The sequence below is a fragment of the Macaca nemestrina genome, chromosome 3 (assembly GCF_043159975.1).
Source record: "Macaca nemestrina isolate mMacNem1 chromosome 3, mMacNem.hap1, whole genome shotgun sequence".
Lineage (NCBI taxonomy): Eukaryota > Metazoa > Chordata > Mammalia > Primates > Cercopithecidae > Macaca > Macaca nemestrina.
In genome coordinates this window covers 169,509,615-169,534,580 of record NC_092127.1, presented here as the reverse complement: position 1 = coordinate 169,534,580, position 24,966 = coordinate 169,509,615, and the positions used below count along the sequence as shown (strand labels likewise).

The window sequence follows — 24,966 nt, the reverse complement described above, 5'->3', positions numbered from 1 at the left end:
GTTCTGGATTAGCTTGACTACAGATTCCTTAATTTTATTGTTCTTTTCAAATAATAAATTGTATTTATTGATTTTCTCTATAGCTTTTCTATTTGTAGTTTTCTTCAGTTCTTCACTGATTTTTATTATTTATTTTCTTCTGCTTGATTTCAGCTATAATTCTTTCCCTGGAACTTATATGATGGAAGCTTAGACTATTATGGTTAGAATTTTTTTTTCTATTCTAACCTATGTATTTAATGTTAGTTTCTCACTAAACACATCTTTCATTGCATCTAGCAAATTTTGGTAAGTTATAGTTCTATTCTGATTTAGTTTGAAATATTTTAATTTCTCTTGATGCTTCTTTTATCAGTAATATTTAGAAGTGTGTTACTTAACCTCCAAGTATTTGGAGATTTTGAGCTATTCTTCTCATTGATTTTTGTTGTTGTTGTTTTATTACCCTTTGCTCTGAAAATGGATATTGTGTAATTTTAAAATGTATTTTATATGTTTTATGGCATCAATGTGATGTATCTCAATTACGTATCATGTGATATTGAGAAAAATATGTATTCGGCTGTGGTAAGACAGAATATTTTATAAATGTCAATTAGATCAAGTGGATCAGTAGATCTGTTCAGATCACTTATATCTTTAGTAATTTTTTGCCTGCTTGATCCATCAGTTATTAAAAGAGTAGTATTTATCTACAACTATAATCATGAATGTGTCTATTTCTCTTGGTAGTTCTATCAGATATTGCCTCACATATTTTGACACTGTTTTTATCGACATACACATTAAGCAGTATTATGCCTTCCTAAAGAACTGGCCTTTTAACATTATGTAATCTCCCTCCTTGTCTCTAATAATAGTCTTTATTCTAGAGTGTACTTTGTCTGAAATTAATATAGCTACTCTAACTTTGTTTTTATTATAAGCACCACATGTTTTTCTCCATTCCACTTTATTTAACCTATCTGAGTCTTCATAAAAGTGGGTATCTGGTACAAAATGTAGAGTTAGGTTTCTATTTAAGTCCACTTCATGGTCCTTGGCTATTAATGTCTCCCATTTTTGGTGTATTTAGACCATTCATATTTGAAGTGATTATTACTGTATTTAAATTAATATATATTATTTTTGTAATTGTTTTCTTTTCTCATTTTTAACATCTTTATTTCTTTAATTACGAACACGTAATATACTCATATAAATCCAAAACTACAAAGGCATATAGAGTCTTCCTTGACTCCAACCCCTCACCTCACACCCTTGATGTAACAGTTTGATTTGTATACTTTCAAGTGATTTTTCTGTGATGTACCAACAAATAACATCATGGTGGGGCTTATTGTTTGTACAAGTTTACACCAGGAGTCTGCAACTTAACTTTTTACTTAGTAATAAGTCCTGGATTCATACAGAAAGATCTTTTCTGTTCCTTTTAATACATGCATAATAGTCCTGAGCATGGATATACTATCTCTTTTTTAAAAATCCCTGATTGATTGATTTAGGTTGATTTCAATATTTTTGGCATCACAAAAACTCTGCAATAAATATATTGGAACACATAGTGCGGAGACCAGCTCGGTCGGGGAGACCCTAACCTAGCAGTGCTAGGGGAATTAAAGACACACACACACACACACACACACACACAGAAATACAGAGGCGTGAAGTGGGGAATCGGGTCTCACAGTCTTCAGAGCTGAGAGCCCCGAACAGAGATTTACCCACATATTTATTAACAGCAAACCAGTCGTTAGCATTGTTTCTATAGATATTAAATTAACTAAAAGTATTCCTTATGGGAAACGAAGGGATGGGCTGAATTAATTGCAGCAGGAACACGCCCTTAAGACACAGTTCGCTCATGCTAATTGTGGCTTAAGAATGCCTTTAAGCGGTTTTCGGCCCTGGGCGGGCCAGGTGTTCCTTGTCCTCATTCCGGTAAATCCACAACCTTCCAGCTTGGGCTTTAGGGCCATTGTGGACATATCACAATGCTGCGGAGATTTTGTTTATGGCCAGTTTTGGGGCCAGTTTATGGCCAGATTTTGGGGGGCTTGCTCCCAACACATAGTGTGCATGGTGACATGAATGTTTCCAAATGAGATGCCTAGAAATGGAAATGCTAGGCATCTCATTGGAGTATGTACATGTTACCCTCTGGTAGATCCTTTTCTCAGTGGTTGCACCAATTTCCCCTCATGCCAGCAATGGCTAGGAATGTTCATTTCTCCACATCTTTTCCTAAACTCCATGTTATCATCTCTGTGATTGTTGTCAATCTGATAGACTCAAAAAAATTGTTTATGATGGCATCTTGTTGTTTTTGTTTGCATTTTAAAAATTTTTGGTAAGGTTAAGTCTCTCTTCATATGGTCCTTAGCTATTAATTTCTCCCATTTTCAACATCTCTAATTATTAAAAAATTATTCTTGCTGGTGATTGTATATCTTACTTTCCATAAATTCTACTTATTGATCTTAGTTATGTTTCTGTACTCAAATGAAGTAGGTCTGCTCTAAACTCTTAAGTGGCAGTTCAAATATTTGGAGAGTTCTACCAAATGTCCTTCGAGTCTCCCTGTCTTTAGGCTAACATCCTTAACTCTTCTCTCCTATAAGAGCGATTTTGAAATAGTTGGAAATTCTAAGTTCTGCCCTCTGGACTACCCTGGTTATCAATGTCCCCTTTTACAACATTTCTTCAGAACTAATTACAGAACAACAGCATATATTTCTGATAAGTGCTGGGTACAATAGAAACTATCATTTTTGGTTATAATAATGTAAGTTTAAATGTGGGGTCCTGGCCGAGTGCGGTGGCTCACGCCTGTAATCCCAGCACTTTGGGAGGCCGAGACGGGCGGATCACGAGGTCAGGAGATCGAAACCATCCTGGCTAACATGGTGAAACCCCGTCTCTACTAAAAAATACAAAAAACTAGCCGGGCGAGGTGGCGGGCGTCTGTAGTCCCAGCTACTCGGGAGGCTAGGCAGGAGAATGGCGTAAACCCAGGAGGCGAAGCTTGCAGTGAGCTGAGATCTGGCCACTACACTCCAGCCTGGGCGACAGAGCGAGACTCCATCTCAAAAAAAAAAAAAGAAAAAAAAAGTCCGGGGTCCATTTTACTTGAGTATATAGTCAATTAAACAAAAAAGGTGTATTTTCGCATGGTTGACTTTTAAATCACATTTCTCCCTTTTCCTATTATGCAGCTGATCTTTTTCAGCTTTGCTACAGGTTTTTGTATTTACTCCACTCAGGCAATCATCTACTGTTTTTGGATCTTTTTTGGGGCCAATAGATTATTTATTTTTTAATTATTTTGTGTAGCATATTAGTGACTCCTGCCATTTTATCTGTTGTAGTTTTATTAGGCAAATTTTTATTTTAAAAAAATTAAGCAGAACAAGGCCAAAGATGTAATCTTACTTCAAAATCTGCATATATCCAGGCTCTTCCACATCCTTTGGACTTGGTCATGGAAGTAGCTCATTCTCATTCTCAGCCCACATTTCTTCATTTAGGTCAGACAGAAATATGATATGACCTTTTTGGAATGTGATATCTAAACAAGCTTAATTTCTGATTTTACTCTCATACCCCAGTCCAAAACTGCCCAACAAAGAAAATAAACCTCATTGAATATAGCTTTCATTGTAATGAAACTGTGCTAGGTCTCTCGTTATCATGACTTTCCATCTCTTTAAAAGGTTATATAAGTTTTTTAAATTTTTTTTTTCAATAGGTTTTGGGGGAACAGGTGGTATTTGGTTAGATGAATAAGTTTTTTAGTGGTAATTTCTGAGATTTTGGTGCACCCATCACTAGAGCAGTGTACCTGTACCCAATGTGTAGCCTTTTAACATTCTATGCAGGAAAATTTACCAGTGATAATTTTTTTTCAATTGCTCTTTGAGAAAGCTTTAATTTCCTCCTTACATTTGAAGAATAATTTTGCTGGAGGTAGAATTCTAGTTTGGTGAATTTTTTCCCAATACTCTAAATATTTTACTCCAGTTTCTTCTTGTTCACCTAGTTTCTGATAAGATGGCCAACATATCCTTATTCCTCTATAGGTAAGATGCTCCCAATACCCCAGCCTTTTCTATGATTTTATCTTTGTCTTTAGTTTTCTGAAATTTGAATATGATATCATTAGGGTGTTTTTTGTTAGTTTGGTTTGGATTTTTTATGATTTATTTTATGAATATTCTCTGAATTTTCTAGATCTGTGGTTTTGGATCTATCATTAGATTTGGAACATTCTGAGCCATTATTACTTGAATTATTACTTTTGCTCCATTCTTTCTTTGTATCTTCTTCAGTATTTCAAATGTGTATGCAAAAGATTTGAAATTGTCCCATTGTTTTTGAGTTTTTTTAATCTTTGAATTTAAAACCTTCTATTGAACTATCCTCAAGCTAATTTTTCACTCAACCATATGGCCTACTAATGAGCCCATCAAAGTCAATATTTGTTTCTATTTTAGTGGTTTTGATTTGGAGCATTTAAAAAATTTTCTTAGAGTTTCTGTGTTTCTCTTTAGTGTCCATCTGTTTTTTCATGCTGTCTACTTTTACCATTAAATCCCTTAACATACTAAGCACAGTTGTTTTAAATTTCCTGTCTGATAATTATAGCAGTTTTCTCATATCTTAATCTCGTTTTGAAGATTGCCTTTTCAGATTGTTTTTTCTTACCTTTTTTGTCATGTCATTCAATTTTTGGTAAAAGTCAGATATGTTGTATAGAGTAATTGGAATGAGGTAAATACACCTTTACTGTGAGAATTTCTGTTAATTTGATTGTGAGTTGAAATGTTTAATGTTTGCTGTAGCCATAGGCACTAGAGGCTTTGAATTACTTTAGTGTGCTTGCATTTGTTTCTCCTTGTGACTTTGGGCTTCCCTAAGTACTTTGCCTTAGAGTGGTACTGTGTTGTAAAGCTCAGATGAAGCCCACAGATAGTATCCAAGGGCTCCGTTGGTGCTATTCTTGCACCCAGCCCCACACCAAGGATGGAAGTTCTACCCAAGTCATGGCAGGCTCAGAGTACATGGCTGGGTTGAGTTTAAAATCAGAAAAAGTCAAAGCTGTCTTCTATACTGAGTCAGTTCCTGGGTGGGATCACAAGACCGATTGAGACAGTTTCTTGATATGGGTTACAGGTCCATGAGATATATATAATATATATATTTATATAAATTTACATATATAATTATATATTCATATATAACATATTGTATAAATAAATATTTAATTAATATATAATATATAAATACATTATATATTATTTAATTTTTATATATTATATATTATTTTTATATTTATATATATACTATATAAATATGTATTATATAATATATAATACATATTATATAAATATATATTTTTATATGTGTGTGTGTGTGTGTGTACATATCTCCAATGCTGTCACTTTGTTCTCCCTGCCCCCTACTGCCATATCTGATACCACCATGCTAAACCTATTTTCATGATGATCACACTCCTTATTACTTTATTTTTTTCTTCCTTAAATGATACAAGCAGGGTCTAAGGGGTTGGTACGGAAGAGAGCGCTTTTCTCAGCTAAAGCAAGGCTCCTGCACAATGTTTTCCTCTGCAGAGTAGGTCTTTGTTTTGGAGAATAAAAGCTTTGGATATAATTCACAATTATTCCATTTTTCTCCTGCCAAGGCCAAGAAAGCATCAGATTTCTCTTTTATTATTGCCTACCTTTCATTCTGCAGAAAATATCTGAGCCAGTACTATGTGTCCTCGGCAAACCAGTAGTCTCTCATATTCTTGCTTGGCATATCTGGTATGGAGCATCTGCCTTCTGAGTTAGCTGGGTAAGAGCAATTGAGACCCAAGCATTCTGAGTCTTCTGTGACTCAGGTAGAGTTTTTCATCCTATGTGTAGCACTGGGTGGAAGAAGAAAGCCTCTGAACTGTTAGCTGTACTCATGAGGCACTTAGCCAGTAAAATTCAGAGTTTAAGGAGATTAAGAATACTGGTGGCCTTCCCCAACCTCCCTTCACCCTTAGTAAGAGAAGTTAATTGTAATCACTCAGTTGGTTCTTCTTGACTGCTGCACAGATAAAGTTAATTCACTGAGATAGCAGTATTGCAGTAGAGAAAAAATTTAATGATTGCAGAGCTAGCCAAAGGGAAGATAGCAGTTTATTACTCAAAGCAGCCTCCCTGAAAGCTTGGAGGCTAGTTTTCAAGGATAGTGTGGCAGGCAGGGGGTTTGGGAATGGAGAATGTTGATTAGTTGGTTTGAGGGTGAAATCATAGAAGATCAAAGCTGTTTTTCAGTGCTGAGTCAGTTCCTGGGTGGCATCACAAGACCAGTTGAGACAGTTTCTTGGTATGGTTTACTGGTCCAGGTGATGCCAGTTGGTCTATCAGAATGCAAGGTCTGAAAAATAGCTCAAATACTAATCAGGATTTTTAATATTGATGTTATCTATAGGAGCAATTGGCGAGGTTATGTATCTTGTAATCCTTGACTACATGACTCCTGAGCCATCATTTTAATTTTTTAGCTAATTGCTAGTTTTACAAAGGTAGCTTCAGTCCACAAGAAAGGAAGGGGTTAGTTTGGAGAAGGAGCTGTTATCATGTTTATTTTAAAGTTATACTACAAACAAACTTTCGCCCATAGTTAGCTTGGCGTATATCCAGGAATGAACAAGGGCAGCTTAGAAGTTAGAAGCAAGGTGGAATCATTCAAATCAGATTTATTTTGCTATCATAATTATTTATGTCAGATTTTCCTCACTGTCATAATTTTTGCAAAGGCTATTTATAATCATTGATTGGTAGCTGAGAAGAAAGGGAACCCAGTTTTCTTTACCATACACTCTTGGAGTGGAATGTAATTCAAGTTGAACTGGAAACAGGAAAGAGTGGAAGTGGATTGTTGCTCAAATGCTAAAGACTTCTAGTGTTCTTGACATGCTTTAGTATATTTTCTTGAAGAAATTATTCTGGATTTGCTCTATGCTTTTAGCACATATCCCAGGGTTATAAAATGATATTTTAAATATTTTTGACTAATTTGGCTTATTTGGCTGTGGACTGGTTCCATGGAGCTCCTGCCATTCTGAAAGTGTAACTCCTAAATTTATTTTTATACTATTCATATTGGATATAGTAAGTATACTTTATTACAGTGAGGAAGTCTGGTGATAGCATGGTATAGAAATATGAGCACTGGCCTTGAAGCCACACACTGTTGGGTTTGACACGCAGCTCTGTCATTTACCATCTGAGCAGCCTAAGGCAAATTACTTTAGTCTCTCTGAACATCAATTTCCATAACTGACACAGGACAATTATAATGTTCTTTTAAGGTTGTTGTAAAATATTGACAAGACAAAGTATACATGCAAAGTGCCTTGCTCAGAAATGTCATTAGTGTTCAATTAATATTATTATTAGTGGATTAATAATTTAATAATTTTGTAGTATCAGAATCTTTTCTACTTTACATAAAGATAATTATAGTTTTATATGGCTTTATCCTCCTCTTTTTAGGTGTGTGTATACATATATGTCGTGTGTGTGTATATATATACATACTATACATATATATGTATACATATATTGATATATGGAAAAAACCAACTTTTATTTGAAGAATCTGAGCACTTTAAACTTCTTGGATCCAGAGAGACATTAAAACGAGACAGCAGTCACATGCTATATCCCCTCTTTTTAGCTATATATTGATCTATTGAAACTGCTTGTTACTGCCACAACTAGCAATGAACTAAGATAATAATGCTGCAAGATGGGACTCTGTAATTTGAATATTTAAGCACTTCAAGTGATTTTGATGCAGGTGCTATAAGAAACATTTTGAAACATCTAGAAACATTAGGGTTCTAATGATGGTGACTGAAATCCTGGAAAGGCTTCTGAGAAGGACTGGGAGGTATTTCAAACAAATTTTGAATATGGAACAGGTACTATCTGGTTATGATGCTTCAGTATTTCCCTAGCGAAAACATTTTTAGAGTTTAAAAACCCTTCCAAATGTTTCCAGTGCTTCTACGTACTTTGCACTTTGAGTTCTTAATAGAAGATACTTAATTTGCTTATATACAGTGGAAAAGTGGTGGATGGAAAGGAATGTAAAATGCTTCTGCATTCAGTGTTAACATCCCATAAACAAAGGTAAAATGAAGCAAACTAAAGTTTGGGGTTAGAAAGCTTTAAAAATTCAAATATACTTTGTAAAGGGTGCAGATGAATAATTTAAGTTTATTAAAGTGGTTCTGCTTTAAAAATGTGTCATTTTGAAGAACATTTTTAATCAATAGTTTATTAAAACAATATTCTACTTGATTTTTTATCTCTGGAATTTTAAATATGAATGTGACACATATTAATCTGTACTATAATACCAATTATAATAAAACACTCCACATAAGGCATTTTCTTACTTTATTATGTCCTATTTCATGAGATAATTTCTCATTATCTCCTGATGTTTAAAGCACTATAAGTATAAAGTGAATGCTACTCCAAACTATGTAAAAAGTGTGGCATCCATAGCTATTGATGTTCCTAATTTTACGGTTGTGTCTGTGATTGCAACAATAAGAAATTATATGGTAGTTTGATGTTTAGTGCAATATATATTTTTGTTAATTTTAACATCCCCAGTGAGAAACCTCCAGAAAATTAGAGTGGAAAGCTATGATGATTCCGATTATTTTCAAGCTGTACAGTCTCTCTTAGAGTAAGAAAGAAGAAATATGTTTACGCATAACACAGACACATATACACAGCACACACAAACAGCATGCATTGGTAATTTGGGACACTTTTTGCAAGTTAAAAATTTTGTTTTGTTTTTCAAAGAGTAACTCAATCCAGTTCAAACAACTCAAAGTACTCATTTAGAAAAAAATTGGGTGGCAAATAAAGACAATTTAGAATACCTGAAAACTGAGCTGTGGATTAAATAAAGAACAGATATGCGGGAGACCTGTAATGTTGGTCTGCTATCCATTAGTATTCAAGGGAAGTAATAATGTGGCCTTCCAGGAACAGAGACATACACATCTTGATCCTGCTCCTAACTCTTGCTGCTTCTGCTGTTGATATAGCAATATTGTTAATAACAGTCAATAAATTTTAATAACTTTTTTTGGAAAAGACTCATTTTGTTTCCTCTTTTAAATTGATCCCCCAAATTGATCTTTCTCTCTCTCTCTCTCTCTCTCACACACACACACACACACACACACAATCACACATCCTATATCACCATTCTTTAACTTGTGCTCATTTTCTAAATCTTTAATGATTGGAACAACCCTTCCAGAAACTTTCCGTTACTACCTAAAACTATATTAGATCCTGAGTGATGGGTTTGGCAGCACTATACTCATATTCCATCATAGCCCATATGTGCCTATTATTCGTCTTCTCCACAAGATTGTAAAAACTTGACGACAGAGGCTGTAGTAAGTTTTCTGACATCTCTGTGGAGTTCAGTAGTTTGTAATTAAATTGAACTCTACACAACAACTACATGAGGCATGTTTTACTCACCATTGGTCGTAGAAGCAAGGTATGGGCTGAAGTTCACTCAACGAATATATAAAGAAGGATGGCCCTGAAAACAGACCTGGTGGTTCTAAATGAAGTTTTCTTTGCCAATACAGAGACTGGCCTGTCGAATAGGCACAGATCTGTCCCTTAATATCTCATTAGAACTTCCTTACATTTACACTGAAATGTCCACTCTTAGAATTCCAGTTCACAGAGTTTTTTTTTTGCTTCACTCATTTTCATTGATTGTGGATTGATTGATTTTTAATATCATGTGTCTTTCATGGGAACTAGCTGGTTTGCTTTTAAATTTTATAGACTTCTCTTTTAGAAATGCAGGTACTCCTAAATTCATGGTACGTTACCATCATTGATTCACTCAGCGACATCCTGTATTCATGTATTCTCTTTAATCTCCATCACTCATTCCCTTTATTCCCCCTATCCTAAAAACATTTGTCTTGTATATTTATACATTTAGTGCATTTTGGCATAAATGTGTAATTTGTTTTGTGTTAACTCATATATAAATACATTATTCTCTATTAAAGGTCTCATGTATTGCTTATTTTTTTCATTCAGCAAAAAGCTTTTAAGATCTATCTATTTAGACCATATATATATAATTCTTTTCCACCTGTTGTATAGAATTCCATGATCTATTCTACCATGTTTTACCAGTTTACTCCCCTAGTAGTGACACAAGCAGATTACCACCCCTCCACCGCCAATAACACTGCAACTGACATCCTTGAGCATTTATTAAGGATATATTCCCAAAGGCAGAACTTTTAGACTAAAGATAGGCACATACTAAATTTGATGTTCATTTTGAAGAACATTTTTAATCAATAGTTTATTAAAACAATATTCTACTTGATACACTGTATTTCTGGAATTCTAAATTTTAATATGACAAAAATTAATCATATTATAATACCAATTATAATAAAATACTCCTCACGAGGCATTGTGTTACTTTATTATGTCCTATTCCACAAGATAATTTCCTGTATCTTTTGATATAAGAGCCAGATTCCATTTGAGGATGTGAGAATGTCTGTACCATTTTACAATCCTAACAGCAGAATAACTAACTACACTACATTCTGCCATTTGGAAAAAGAAGAGAGGTAACCTGGTCTACAGAAAATCAAATATTGGCCAGGCACGGTGACTCACGCCTATAATCCCAGCACTTTGGGAGGCCGAGGTGGGCAGATCACGAGGTCAGGAGATTGAGACCATCCTGGCTAACACGGTGAACCCCAATCTCTACTAAAAATAAAAAATATTAGCCAGGCATGGTGGCACGAGCCTGTAGTCCCAGCTACTCAGGAGGCTGAGGCAGGAGAATGGCATGAACCCGGGAGGTGGAGCTTGCAGTAAGCCGAGATCATGCCACTGCACTCCAGCCTGGGCAACGGAACAAGACTCTACCTCAAAAAAAAAAAAAAAAAAAAAAATCAAATATTATGGGGGAGATGTGGCAAATATCCCATTCCACAGGGAAAGGAAATGCTGGATTAAGCCCTGATTCTGCTTCCTGAGAGAAATAACTAACTATTTCATTGAACTCTGTAACCTCTTGCTCCATCTTCTGGAAGATTTCTCTGTATCTTTTAACCTACTCAGAGAATATCTAATTAAGTCAACATTTGGGCACCCAACAGTTATTTTTAGTCTCAAACAGTGGGCCGGGTTAAATCTTCAACCATGACTAACTTGGATTTGACAATGCTTGGAGTTTTGATTTCTTTGGTAGTACAAATCTCAAATGAACTTAGTTGGCTTCTAGATATTTGATTCCTGTCAGCTCCATGTGCAAATATCCACATCTGCAGTTCTTTTCCAGACATTCTTCTTATATTTCATTTATTTCTCTGTTTGCCTGCCCCCAGGCTTCTGCTCTCTCTCAACTAAATCATGGGCAACTTGGCCACATAAGTAGGAGAACAACCACACTTCATTCTGCTTTCTCTGAGCTGTTTTGTCTAACTGAAAGAATCTATCGAATGCCAACTTAGTTTATTAAAGGATCTTACCAATGGTTGTGCAATCTATACTTTTTTTTAGTAATCTTTGAGGGATGACTAGTTTGAATTTGTTTTTTTAATGTCAAAGATCTGTCTTATTATAGTTTTTTAGTGTTTGAAATAGAGAGGCAGTTGCCGTTCCAATCCAAAATATCCCTGAGTCTCTGAATTACGCTTCTTTTCTTGCCTGCTTCAAAGTAGCCAATTCTTTTCTGAGCTCAGCTTCTTGTAACACTTAGTCACAATGAACATTAAATGCTTCCAGCACGCTTTTCTGCAACCTGTTCCCTTAAGCTACTAGTTAATTGAGGTGACAATTTTACCAAATATTTCACCAATACAGGACTTGCGTCAACATCCTTCCAGGCTCTGATAACAATTTTCTTTTTGTCCATTTCTTGTTTCCCAAGCCAATATCACATGGCTATACTAAGCCATAACCAATGACAGTGACTGAAAAACAATAATGTTAATTTCTTGATCATGTTATATATGCATAGTGAATACACTAGAGACTGTGCTCTGTGTCCTTATTCCACATTTGAAATGGCAAGAGCAGCCACTAACTGGACGACTACTAATGGTGGTAGCAGAAGAAAACAAATCTGGGGTCTTGTTCCAGCAATTAAATGTCTGGTCTTGAAGTGACACTTTCTACTTCCTCACAATGTATTGGCTAAAACAAATTCCATGGTCTCACCTACTCAGAGAAAGGCAATGGATCCACGTGTTTATAAGGTGGAGAATTGAGATAAAGTAATTGGTGAACAATCTACTACAATTATAAAGTAAGATTTTCTTAGGACTTTTAAGATGGCTTAACTATAAACATGTATCAGCATATAAGACGGGATTCTGTATAGAACATAGAAGATCCTCTGCATTCTGTATTAGGTCATTCTTGCACTGCAATACAGAAATACCTGAGACTGGGGAATTTAGAGGAAAAGAGATTTAATTGGCTTACAGTTCTGCAGGGTGTACAAGAAGCATAGTGGCATCTGGTTTTGCGGAGGCCTCAGAAAGCTCTTATTCAAGGTGGAAGGTGAAATGGAAGTTTGCCTTTGCCACATAGCCAAAGCAGGAAAAAGAGAAAGAGAGAGTGGGTGAGGGGAAGAGGGGAAGATGCTACACACTTTTCAATAATTGGGTCTCACGATAACTCACTATCACAAAGACAGCACCAAGCCATTAGGCATCTGCCCCCATGATCCAAATACCTCCCACCAGGCCTCACTTCCAGCATTGGGGATTGCAATTCAACATGATATTTAGGCGGGGACAACTATCCAAGCTCTATCAATTCCAAATATAAATTTGTTAAATGCTGGAAACTAAAAGCTAATATAATTTTTGAAAGGTCTGATGGAGTAAAGAACAGAGGAGTTTCCAGCAAAAGTCACAGTCTACATGATGAAGTCAGGTAATTTTTAAAATAATTTACCTGTGACCTGCTGCTTCAAATCTAAAGAATCACTGGCAATCTCTTCTACTTTACTCAAATGCCAGTAAGAAACACCTAGTTCTCAAGAATCTCCCCTGAAAGCGACTTCAAATACCGCATTTATGTATTGTATGTTTGTAAATATCTACTCAGAGCAATACCTCTCTCTTCTTATGCTTTTGACATCTCCTGTGAAGTCCGTTCCCAGGCAGCCTTTAACCTACAACAGAAGCTAGATGAAGGAGATTCTGGGAAAGAACAGATTCTAATTACTCCTTTGTGAGGCAGAAAGTTATCTTAGAAGGGATTAATGTTATGCTTTGTTGACAACAGGCAATTCAGCATGTATGTAAAACTATGTGATCATATGACTAGATAGAGAAAAAACATTTGATGAATACCAACATTCACTCATAATATAAAAAAGAAAAGCATCTTAGCCAATAAACAATAAAGAAACATCACAGGTAAATTCTATTTATCAGAAAGCCATCACAAACATCATTCTTAATGGTTAAAAAGTAGAAGCTCTCACATTAAAATAAGAAACAAGAGAGGGATATCCACTATCATAACAATTCAACATTTTACCCAATAGCCTTAACATTTGTGCCTTCATGAATGAATGCTCTAGCCTAAATATCCGTCTCTCCCAGGGCTTGTTAGTTAGCCTAGTTGACGTTTTCACTTTGATGACTGACGACCATCCAACATTGAACTTGCAAAATAGAACTTCTGATTTGCCTGTAACCATTTCTCTCCCACTGCTCTGGTTCTCTACTGCTGTATAAGAAGCAATGCCAATAATTGTAAGCACACTTATTGATTGACTGATTATTTCATGGTTTTGTGACTCAGATGACTAGTCTCAACTGAGTGTTTTCGCTCAGGAACTCCCATGTGGTTGCGGTCATGGTGTCTGGGGTAAGAGATATTTGAAATATCACCATAGGTATACTTTTAAAAACCGTGGCCATCTTTATGTTTACGTTATTCATTTCATCTCATGCTTGTAAGTTAGTTGCTCTGATTACAATTATAATTGGCAATTTAATACACATTTGTAATATTATTTATTAATAAATGAGTAACAAGTTTATGATTTGTTATGTTTGTTTCTTTATAAAGTAATATCAAATATTTCATTTCTCTTTGCACTATTATAATATCATGATCAGTAATTTGTCATTGGTGTCAAGATAATAACTTTTTTCTTAACATATTCAGGAAGTGATATCATATAGACATATCTGTGAGATATATATATGTATGTTTTAATATAAATTTAGTGAACTATCTTTATGAAGTGAGCAAAAGCAAGTAAGGTATCATTCATAATCACAGGACATGTTAAGGTAAAATATTAAATTTTCGTGCATTTCCTTCCAGGAAAAAATATGCACGTGTGTCTCTGTGATGAGATACATAATTTTACAAATTACAATGTTTGACAGTTTGTATTATGTTCTTATTTTAATAAATTTTATATTTTATTATGTGATAATTTGTTCTAAGGAATGCATAAAATTATATTGTGTTACTAAAGTTATTTTATTTTGGTGTAATTTACTCAACTATTTCTTTAATAATGGACATTGTTCCTGATCCCAGGGTTTTGCTACCATTAATAATGCTACAACTCACGTTGTCATGCATAATTCATTGTGAGCATTTCTGATTATTTCCTTAGGATATATTTCTAAAAATGGAATAATTGGGTCAAAGTGTATGGGTAGTTTAATGATCGGATAAACGTTGCCAGGTTGCCCTCCAGAAAGTTTCCATACATTTGTATTCTCACAAGTAGTATATCAGACTATCCATTTGCATTTCTTTAATCATAAGTCATGTTGAGTATTTTAACACATTCATGAATGGTTTTAGTTTTTGAGTTTTCTCTATGGGTGAAGTTGGACCAGCTGATAATTTACTCATTGTCTATTTTTCTTATTTAATTAAGATTTTAATTTTCTGAGTGATATTTATAGCAAATTGTTTTCCAGTTGCCATTTGGCGGTTAATATTGTTAATATTTCAAAGTTGTAATACTTTAATAAACATCTTTTCAAATTTTCACATTTTTTCTGTTTTACTTTTATCTTTCTGTGGCTTATAATTATTTCCCTATCATGATATTATATATTCAGATACATTTTTTGTTCATTTTTACGTTGTTAATTTTTGTTTTATCAAATTAACATGTATTTCATTTTATATTAACTTTCTCTGTAACTTACTATTGTTGATATTATCATTATTATTTTTTTTGAAATGGAGTCTTACTCTATCACCCAGGCTGGAGAGCAGTGGCACAATCTTGGCACACTGCAGCCTCTGCCTCCTGGGTTCGATGACCCTTCTTTGAAACATTGATATGATTTATCATGACATTAAGGGTTTTTCTATGGATCATTATCAGAGACACATTTATAATTGTGTCTGTGCCAGTTAGGGGTGAACATGGAAGGAAATATCAAATATAAAGTTTTAAAAGTTAAAAATATAACTTCTATTATTAATTCACCAAATATGTTTTAAGTATCAGCTTCTACTTTTATCTTGCAAACTACTTGCTGGAAGCTAGGTCATATTTGAAACATTTTAAAACTTAACTTAGGAGATTACTGATTCTTCTTGACAGACAGCGTTGATTTTGACAAAAAGTGAACATTGTAAAAACCTCCGATACAGATCTGATTTTGAATTACTTAAGTGTACAATACTATAATTGTAGTCCATTGCTAGTATTTCCCATAATATTCTAATATCTAGATGACATCATATTGCATTTCTTCCTTCTCCTCAACCAGATATTGACTAACAGCTTCCTTCAGACCTTTTCTTTACATACAGTCATATAGAAAATTATTTAGACATGACTGGTGCCTAGCAATGACTTTACTCATAACATAAAATGATGATGATGATTATTCAGCAACTGACAGATTAGGAAGAGAGACATAAACTTAATGAACTATAATTATTTTATATTAAAATTTGAAAGTATTTTTAAGGAGTTGCCTTTTAAAAAGGTATTTTTGAAAAGTCTTTTCATACTTTTAATCCATCATCTTCATTGTTTTACCATGGTCTATGACTTACCTAGCATTAGCAATTGATCTGCACCTCCTGTTTCTTTCATCACAACCACCTGCATACTTATATATTTATAGTAAGACTATGATAATCTGGACATCCCAATGAGACTAAAGTTAAGCAGAACTTATCTAAACTACATTTTGCCCCATTTCTTTTTGTTTTTCTGATACACTGGTGTTACCACTGAATACTAACCCTCTTTGAATTTTTAGTTTCTGGTTTCTCCCTGATTCACATATGCATCTGTCTACAAAGTTCGTTGCCTGTTCATTTTTCTGCTTTCTAAATCTCTGGCATCTGATTCTTAATTTTGAAAATGAATAGATGTTTATGTGGTATGACTCTAAATTTCAACTCGTATCCCCTTATGTCAGAATGCTAGAAATATATTCTTGTTAATGTCTCTGTGAAAAGAAATACCTATAAATCTGTAATATATTCTGGGCCTAACACCTATCTGAGGCTTAATTCATTAGCTAGTTTATCAGTTGTTCACTGAAAGAAGAAACTTGAGATAATTACTTATAGAGGGTTAAATTTTGAGAAATAAATGAAGGAATGAAGCAGAGGATGGGACCTCACAGCTCTTTACTGGGCATACCTGGCCTGTTATCTTCTATAGGGTAAAGAACTATAAGGAGGGAAAGAAGGGTAGCCCTCCATGCATTTAAACACATAAACATCCATCTAATGAAGAAGTCAAGTGAATGATCTAGAGATAATTTCTGTTTAACAGCCAATTACTTTATGAGGATATGGCAGAGTCACTGATAAATTTCTCTCACATCACGGATAGAATATTTCCATATCCTCCTTCTGTGAAGACTGACCTTAGAGGTATTTAAATCAAGTAAAAGTGGCACTGGAACCTAGAGTTTTAGACTATTTTTTCATGTGTGTGCATCTTTATAATCTATTCAAAATTAAAATGAATTTTACTTGAAAAAATATAAAACAGAAGGTGAAATGATTTATGCAATATAAATAAATCCAAAGGGAAGAATGATCTCCTTCTTACATTTGTAAAGCAATCATGTTGTCCATGTCTAAATTCTAAATTTGCCTAGGCATCCGGTATGTCAAAAACTTTTGGATAAAGTTTGACCATTTTCCCACATACAATAGTATTCTGTGTCAAACCACCATACCAGAAAGCTGGCATAGAGTAGGGCCCCTTTTGCAATAGGAGAGCTGCAAACTGCCACCAAGGCTTCTCTTCATCAAGGTGTATGATTTGGCAGATAACTCACTAATTGGGCTTTATAGAGGTTACTGTCTTCAGAGCTGCCAACTGATTGTGCTGTTTCATTCTCAAATCTAATGGGAATGTCACAGCATTTGATATTACCTGCCAACTCTCAGATACTTCCAAGGACTCTGAAATAGACATCTATCTAAAGCAATCTGGACACAAACATCTAATATTTTATGAAAGCAGTACTCAAAAGTTTATCATTGTTTATTTTTTAATAACTAGCAGAGATAAAAATAAGCCGCTTGTCTCCTAGGCACATTATGGGAATAGATTAACTGTAGAAAAGCACATTGATCTCAGAAGAAGTTAATTTAATTTGAGTTTATGAAATTATTTTGATATCTAGGTACCACCATCTTTTGCAATTTTTCGAGTTTACAAACTTTTAATAAAAAGTGCATGCTTCTTTGAATTATGTATCTACTCTCATTTTATAGGATCTGAAAGGTCTATGAAACTGTTTAAAAATTCCATTCCACCTTTGAAAATGACACGGAAATAGAAATTTTTTATGATAACTATGTTCAAATCCATTTGTCTGGGTTAAACATGGTGTTGAGTCGATAGCTTTATCTATGGCAATAAAGTCATTGCAGGAGAATATTCATTATCAGCTCCATTGGTCTCATTCCCTCCTAAATAATCATTAGGTAAAAGAAGAACAACTGAGATATTTATTTCACCTTCTTTTAATGACACATATTACTGATTTTAACATGCATCACTCATTAAGGCAGATGCTAATAATATCATGAGAAATAAAGACTGAATATACTGCAAATAAGCCCAATGTTAGAGCCAAAAATAAACCTTGAAACAGGTTTGCTCACCCTCTCATTGTAAAAGCAAAACAAAAAAAAAGGCTGCCATAGTAGTTCTCTATGTTAGGAAAGAAGGTCAATAATCCTTCTGAAATGTTATTTCACACAGAGGGGGTGGCGAGTGAAAATGTTGTGTTTTCATTGTAAGAGAAATACAACAGCATCTGGAAGACTCGGGAAACAAGTACAGACAGTTCCTGACTTACACACCCACTGTAAAATAGAGACACATCTGGCCTTAATGGTAGTTTGACTTTTTTTTTTTAACTTTACAGTTTAATTTATGATATTTTCTTTCCATTTATTTATTTATTTATTTATTTATTTATTTATTTATTTGAGACGGAGTCTCACTCTGTTGCCCAGGCTGGGAGTGCAGTGGCACGATCTTGGCTCACTGCAATCTTCATCTCCCAGGTTCAAGCAATTCTCCTGCCTCAGCCTCCTGAGTAGTTGGGATTACAGGCATGTGCCACCATGCCCGGCAAATATTTTTATTTTTAGTAGAGATGAGGTTTCACCATGTTGGCCAGGCTAGTCTTGAATTCCTGTCCTCAAGTCAACCTCTGAAAGTGCTAGGATTACAGGTGTGAACCACTGTACCCAAACTAATTTATGATATTTTTGATGTATGATGAGTTTACTAGGACACAAACCCATTGTAAGCTGAGAAGCACCTGTATTTGCTTTAAAATAATCTAATGTAAGATAAACAAAATAGTGTCCAAGTAATTAGGCCAAATATTCATCAAACCCCTTTTTGTCTTCCCAGAAAAATGCAGTCGTGTAAAAGAGAATTTTTGCTCAATTTTGCAGGGTTCACAGACGCCTATTTATAATCCTCCGAATTCTTGAGCCCTAACTTATTATTAGTCTTTCATTACATTATTTATTGCAGGCTGCACAATAATTTAAACAAAAAATTTGATGGTATTCTACTATGGCATGCTGTCGTGAAAGGTATGTTTTCAGTATTACAGACTGGTTAAACTGAGAAAGAAAGTGTTGAAAGAAAGTTAAGCATCTTGAGTAAAGGATAACACTTGATATAAAAACCTAACAATATTCTCAACAAGAGTATAAACAAATTGACCAATGGAGCATAACAGATAGCCCAGAAACCATCCAAAGACACAAAAACTTGATTTAAGGCATTTAGTAGCCTTCCAACTCCATTTCTGCCCCCAGCCTCCTGCTGAATAACTATTGTTTAGAAGTTTCTTCATTGAATAGTTGTTCTTTCCTACTGATATGCCATCCTACTTGTCCTATATCAGATGTCTATATATGTGTGCATCTATTTCTGGGCTCTCTTTCTGTTCCATTGATCAGTTTGTCTTTCTACCAATACTATGCTATGTTACTTACTCTAACTTCAAGAGGCAACTTGTACTTGCTATTACATCTCTCTTTTTTTTAATTTTATCTTTTCCCAACCTAACTTAGCTGTGTACTTTTTCTTACAAAATTTATATCAGTTTGTTAAATGACATTACAATTGTTTTTGATATTCATCAGAGATGTTTTGTTGCTCCATTGGAGTGTTCTATGAACAACTGGGAAAACTGACATTATTTAATATTAAGACTTTTAAACAGGGGATGTCTCCCTTTTCTTAGGTGCTCTTGAATTCCTTTGTTACAGTTTCATTACTGATTATAAAAACACTCGGCATGTCATTTGATAAATTTCTTCCCAAATAAAGCATAGTAGTATTGCTATTGTAAATTATGTCATATAATCTGTGATTCAAATGTTTTTTCAAAATATGTGATGTTCAGAAATAAATCTGACTTTTAAAATTTTATATTCAAGGAACTTTCTAAAATCCTCAGTTATAATACATTTATAGTAAAGTATCTATATGTTTCTGAGTCCATGTGAAAAATCATTAATGACAAATAATGAAGGTTTCAGTTACCTCTTTTCATTTCCTATGCATGCATTGCACTCTATTTTCCTATTAGCTCTGTAAAATTGCCAGTGCAAAATTGAATAGAAGATATTTTAGTATTAATTATTCACCATTTTTAATGGGAATGTTGATAACATTTAACCACTTGTTTATTAATATTTTCAGTTGTATAGTTACTATTTCTCAAATTAAAAAGTTTCCTTTTATTCATTCAATAAAAAGTTAATTTGTCTTCTATGTATGAGGAACTATTTTTGGTGCCTGAGATATATCAATAAACAGAATAGGTGAAAATCCCTTTCTTCATGAAATTGACATTGTAGAGTTCCTTGTTCAAGAATAGTCTTTGTTTCTTTGTTTTGTTTTTCTTAATTATTATTTTATATGAAATTGTATAAAAATCATTTTCTGTATCTATAAGAGGAATTATATTTTTCTTTTTTAATCTCTTAATGGAATTGACACTTTAAAGTATAATATTCAAACCTTTTTGAATATATAAGAGAATCCTATCTTAATAACTATTGATATTTTTAAAAATACATTCCAGACTTCAATTTACTAATATAGTAAGATTAAGAAAATGATACAAACAGTTCTATACAGCTAGCTGGCAGACAATTACAGAAGAATTTTCCTGCATCATTTAAATATAGACCCAAACTCATTGGTACTATATGACAGTCGTTTTATAATGAGGTTTAAATATGTGATATATACATATATAATTTTATCATTTAGAAATGACAAACTCCTCGGCTTCCAAGACAACAGCAGAGATTTCAGAAATATCGTAGTTCTTTAAGGCTTGTATCATTGGCCCAATCAAGAGCTATTGGGCTGGGAAATGCCTAAATACACAAGGATCTAATCTCTGCACTGCTGCTCCTTAAAATAGGATTTCATGCCTCTACTTCAGAAGTCCATTCCGTCTCTGCATTTTCCTCCCACTCCTTACTCCTTAACAGATACACTTTTAATTTATTCATGAAGATAGGAACTGACTGTAGGATGGCTGTAACTCACCAATTGGTTTGTTTTCTAATTTGTGTTATTGAAGCTTTACCAAATTTAATCAGGAGATTTGCTTCTCTTTCTTTCTTTCTTTCTTTCTTTCTTTCTTTCTTTCTTTCTTTCTTTCTTTCTTTCTTTCTTTCTTTCTTTCTTTCTTTCTTTCTTTCTTTCTTTCTTTCTTTCTTTCTTTTTTTCTTTTCTTTTCTTTTCTTTTCTTTTCTTTTTTTTTTTTTTTGAGACGGAGTCTCGCTCTGGAGTGCAGTGGCGCGATCTCGGCTCACTGCAAGCTCCGCCTCCCGGGTTCACGCCATTCTCCTGTCTCAGCCTCCCGAGTAGCTGGGACTACAGGCGCCCGCCATCGCACCCGGCTAATTTTTTTTGTATTTTTAGTAGAAACCGGGTTTCACGGTGTAAGCCAGGATGGTCTCGATCTCCTGATCCTCGTGATCCTCCTGCCTCGGTCTCCCAGAGTGCCGGGATTACAGGCGTGAGCCACCTTGCCCTGCGGGAGGTTAGCTTCTATATTCATGTTTCAGGTAAGCCTGTAATTACCATTTATCACACTTTCTTTTTAAATATTGGTAATACAGTTTACTTTATTCCCACAGAATGAGGTGTAGTGTTTATTTATTTTCTCTGAGAAATCTAGTATAAGATCATATTGATATGTGTCTTGAAAATTTGAATTCAATATCCTCTAAAACTTAAAATTGTTGTTTTCTTTGTAAAAATATATTAAAATATGGTTTCAGTCTATTTAATAAGTATAACAGTATTATTCAGTACTTTCATTTCTCTTGGAGTCAGATTTAACAAATTAGATAATCTTATAAATATTTTTATTTCAATCTAATTTATCAAATGTATTGCCATAAATTGTTAAAAGTATTCTCTTATCATTCTTATAATGTCTCCTAAACTATAGTTTTGATTTTCTTTTTATTTATAAGTCTACTGACATGTGGATTCTTTTCTCTTTTTCTTGGTTATGTTTACAGAGGTTGGTCTATTGTTTTTCATCTTGCCAAAAAATTAACTTCTGTCTTTATTAATTTCTTATGTGCTTTCTACATTTTATATTTCATGGATCAATAGTTTTATTTTTATTTGTGTTTTATAATGTTATTTACTTATTTTATTTATTTCATGATACCACCAACCTCTATTCTATTCCCTTAGAAACTTGAAGTTATCTATGATTCTTCTTAATGGACCCTCCATATGCATATTTTAACCCCATAAATGTGCTTCGAATCTATATACTACTGTCCCTCATCCTAAAAGGAACACCATAAATGTGGCTTCTATGCATTGAGTTAACTTTTTTTCCATTCATTTTATTAACTTTTCTTCAAGCTTTTAAACTTCTCCTAACAAATAAACCTTTTCTTCATAGCATTTATACTAGTTGTGATTTCTTATTCTTTTGTGAATTATTTGATCAATTCTCTCTCACTAGACTTAAATCTTTAGGGACCCTGGGACCCCATCTGTCATATCACCAATATGATTGCATATCTGGATAATCAATAGTTATATTTTAAATACATGAACACATTAAAGCATGAGAAAATGAACATGGCTACCACATGAAATTGTAGGAACTGAGATTTTGATCCTGCAAAGTACATTTTAATTCAGATTAGTAGAAAATTGCTGCGTTTGGGAAGTAGTTTCTTAGCCAGTTGATAAAAATATCATACAGAAGATTCAAGAACCAGACAAGGATTAAACAGGTGTCTTTTATGATCATTCCAATTTGAAGGTATTAGGATTAGCATCAAGTAAAAAAAAAATTCTAAAGAGAAAGGAAATAGAAAAGTTTACAGATGAGAATTTTTGTTCATTATTTTCAGGGCACTTGATATGGTGAATCCTTTGTCAGCTAATTAATGAAGTAATTGTCCCCAGTTTATATGTGTTGAGTGAAAATGTGAAATCCCTTAGTGCAAGTTATTAATTTAAAATGCTGTTTTATTTTCTTAACTTATTCAAGTGTCGTGATCATTAGGTCGATGACAAGTGATAAGCTATTTACAAGGCCTATATGGTTTTGCTGTACCTTCTTCTCCAAAAAAGAAAACATTAGAAGTATCAGAACTGGCACAACCAGAGAACTGGACACAACTTACTTGAAAAATGAGCAGGCAGTATTTTTATTTGGTTATATTGGTGCTATTGGTACTATTGGATTTATCCTCAGGGTTCAGGGTTAAAAAATGAAGTAAAAAAAAAAAAAAAAAGAGTCACCATAGAGTTTATATTGAAGAGTGGAATTGATGGATAATGTTTAGAGAATCTCAAGGTGGTTGTTTTGATTTCAGGTTTTATGTCACAGCCTTTGGGAAGAGTCTTTAAAACTCTCATAGGCAACATGCTGTGAGTGAAGTACATACCTATGCTTTAAAATACTATGAATGAAATATTTCTCTAAGAAAAATCAATCAACACTTTTATTAATGCAGATCAGGCTATTTCCACACTAGGGTTTGCAAAAATTGTTACTTAAGGAACTTTTTGTTGTTGTTGTTGTTTATTGTCACTGCTTCAAAAGCATTTGAAATAACATAGTTTGGCTCTTCAGAGATGCGTGAGAGCACTCTCCATGCCAAATGTCTGGTCCTTGAACTAGGGAACAAACAGACCAACACAGCAACACAATTCATGAAAAGAAATGAATAATGTATTTTACTATATTATATTATTATATTATTGAATCAGGGTCTTCCCTTTTCACCCAGGCTGGAGTACAGTGGTGGAATGATGGCTCACTGCAGCCTCAAACTCCTGGGCTTGAGCAATCCTCTCACCTCAGCTTCCTGCGTAGCTGGGGCTATAGATGCACACCACCAGGCTTGACTGAAGAGTGTACTCTGTTTTATCTTATTTTATTTTTTATTCTTTTAGGTTCAAGGGTACATGTGCAGATTTGTTAAATGGTAAACTGCATACCACTGAGGCTTGATGTATGAATGATTTCATCACCTAAGTAGTGAGCAGAGTACCTGATAGGTAGCCTTCCATTCCATTCTCCTCTCCCTTCTTCCCCCTCAAGCAATCCTCAATGTATGTTGTTCTCATATTTGTGTCCACATGTATTTAATGATTAGCTCCCATGTATAAGTGAGAACATGTGATATTTAGTTTTCTTTTCCTGTGTTAGTTCACTCAGGCTAATGGCCTCCAGCCATATCCATGTTGCTGCAAAGGACATGATTTGACTCATTTTTATGGCTGCCTAGTATTCTGCAGTGCCATATGTACCACATTTTCTTTCTCCACTCCACTGTTAATAGGCATCTTGGTTGATTCCATGACTTTACCCTTGTAAATAGCACTGCAATGAACATATGAGTGCGTGTGTCTTTTTGGTAGAACAATTTATTCTCCTTTGGATGTATACCCAATAGTGAGAAAGAGCTTCTGCACAACAAAGGAAGCTATTGACAGAGTAAACAGACAACCTTCAGAATAGGCGAACATATTCACCAGCTATTCACCTGACAAAGATCTAATACTCAGCATCTATAAGGAACTTAAACAAATCAGCAAGCAAAAAACAAATAAAGCCATTAAAACACGGCAAAGAACATGAACAGACACTTCTTAAAAGAAGATATACATGCAGATGACAAATATATAAAAATATTAATCACTAATCGTCAGAGAAATGCAAATCAAAACCACAATGAGATACCATCTCACACCAGTCAGAATGCCTACCATTAGAAAGTCAGAAAACAACAGATGCTGGCGAGATTGCAGGGAAAAGGAAACACCACTTATACGCTGCTGATGGGAATG

General features: G+C 34.2%; 1 long non-coding RNA gene across 1 annotated transcript in view; it reads left to right on the top strand.

Moving 5' to 3' along the window:
- Window positions 1–21,601: 21,601 nt before the first annotated feature.
- Window positions 21,602–24,966, top strand: part of LOC105487801 (uncharacterized) — a 40,721-nt gene continuing 37,356 nt past the window's right edge. The window contains exon 1 of the long non-coding RNA XR_011620640.1: window positions 21,602–21,698. This is a non-coding gene — a long non-coding RNA (uncharacterized lncRNA). The remainder of the gene's footprint in view (window positions 21,699–24,966) is intronic.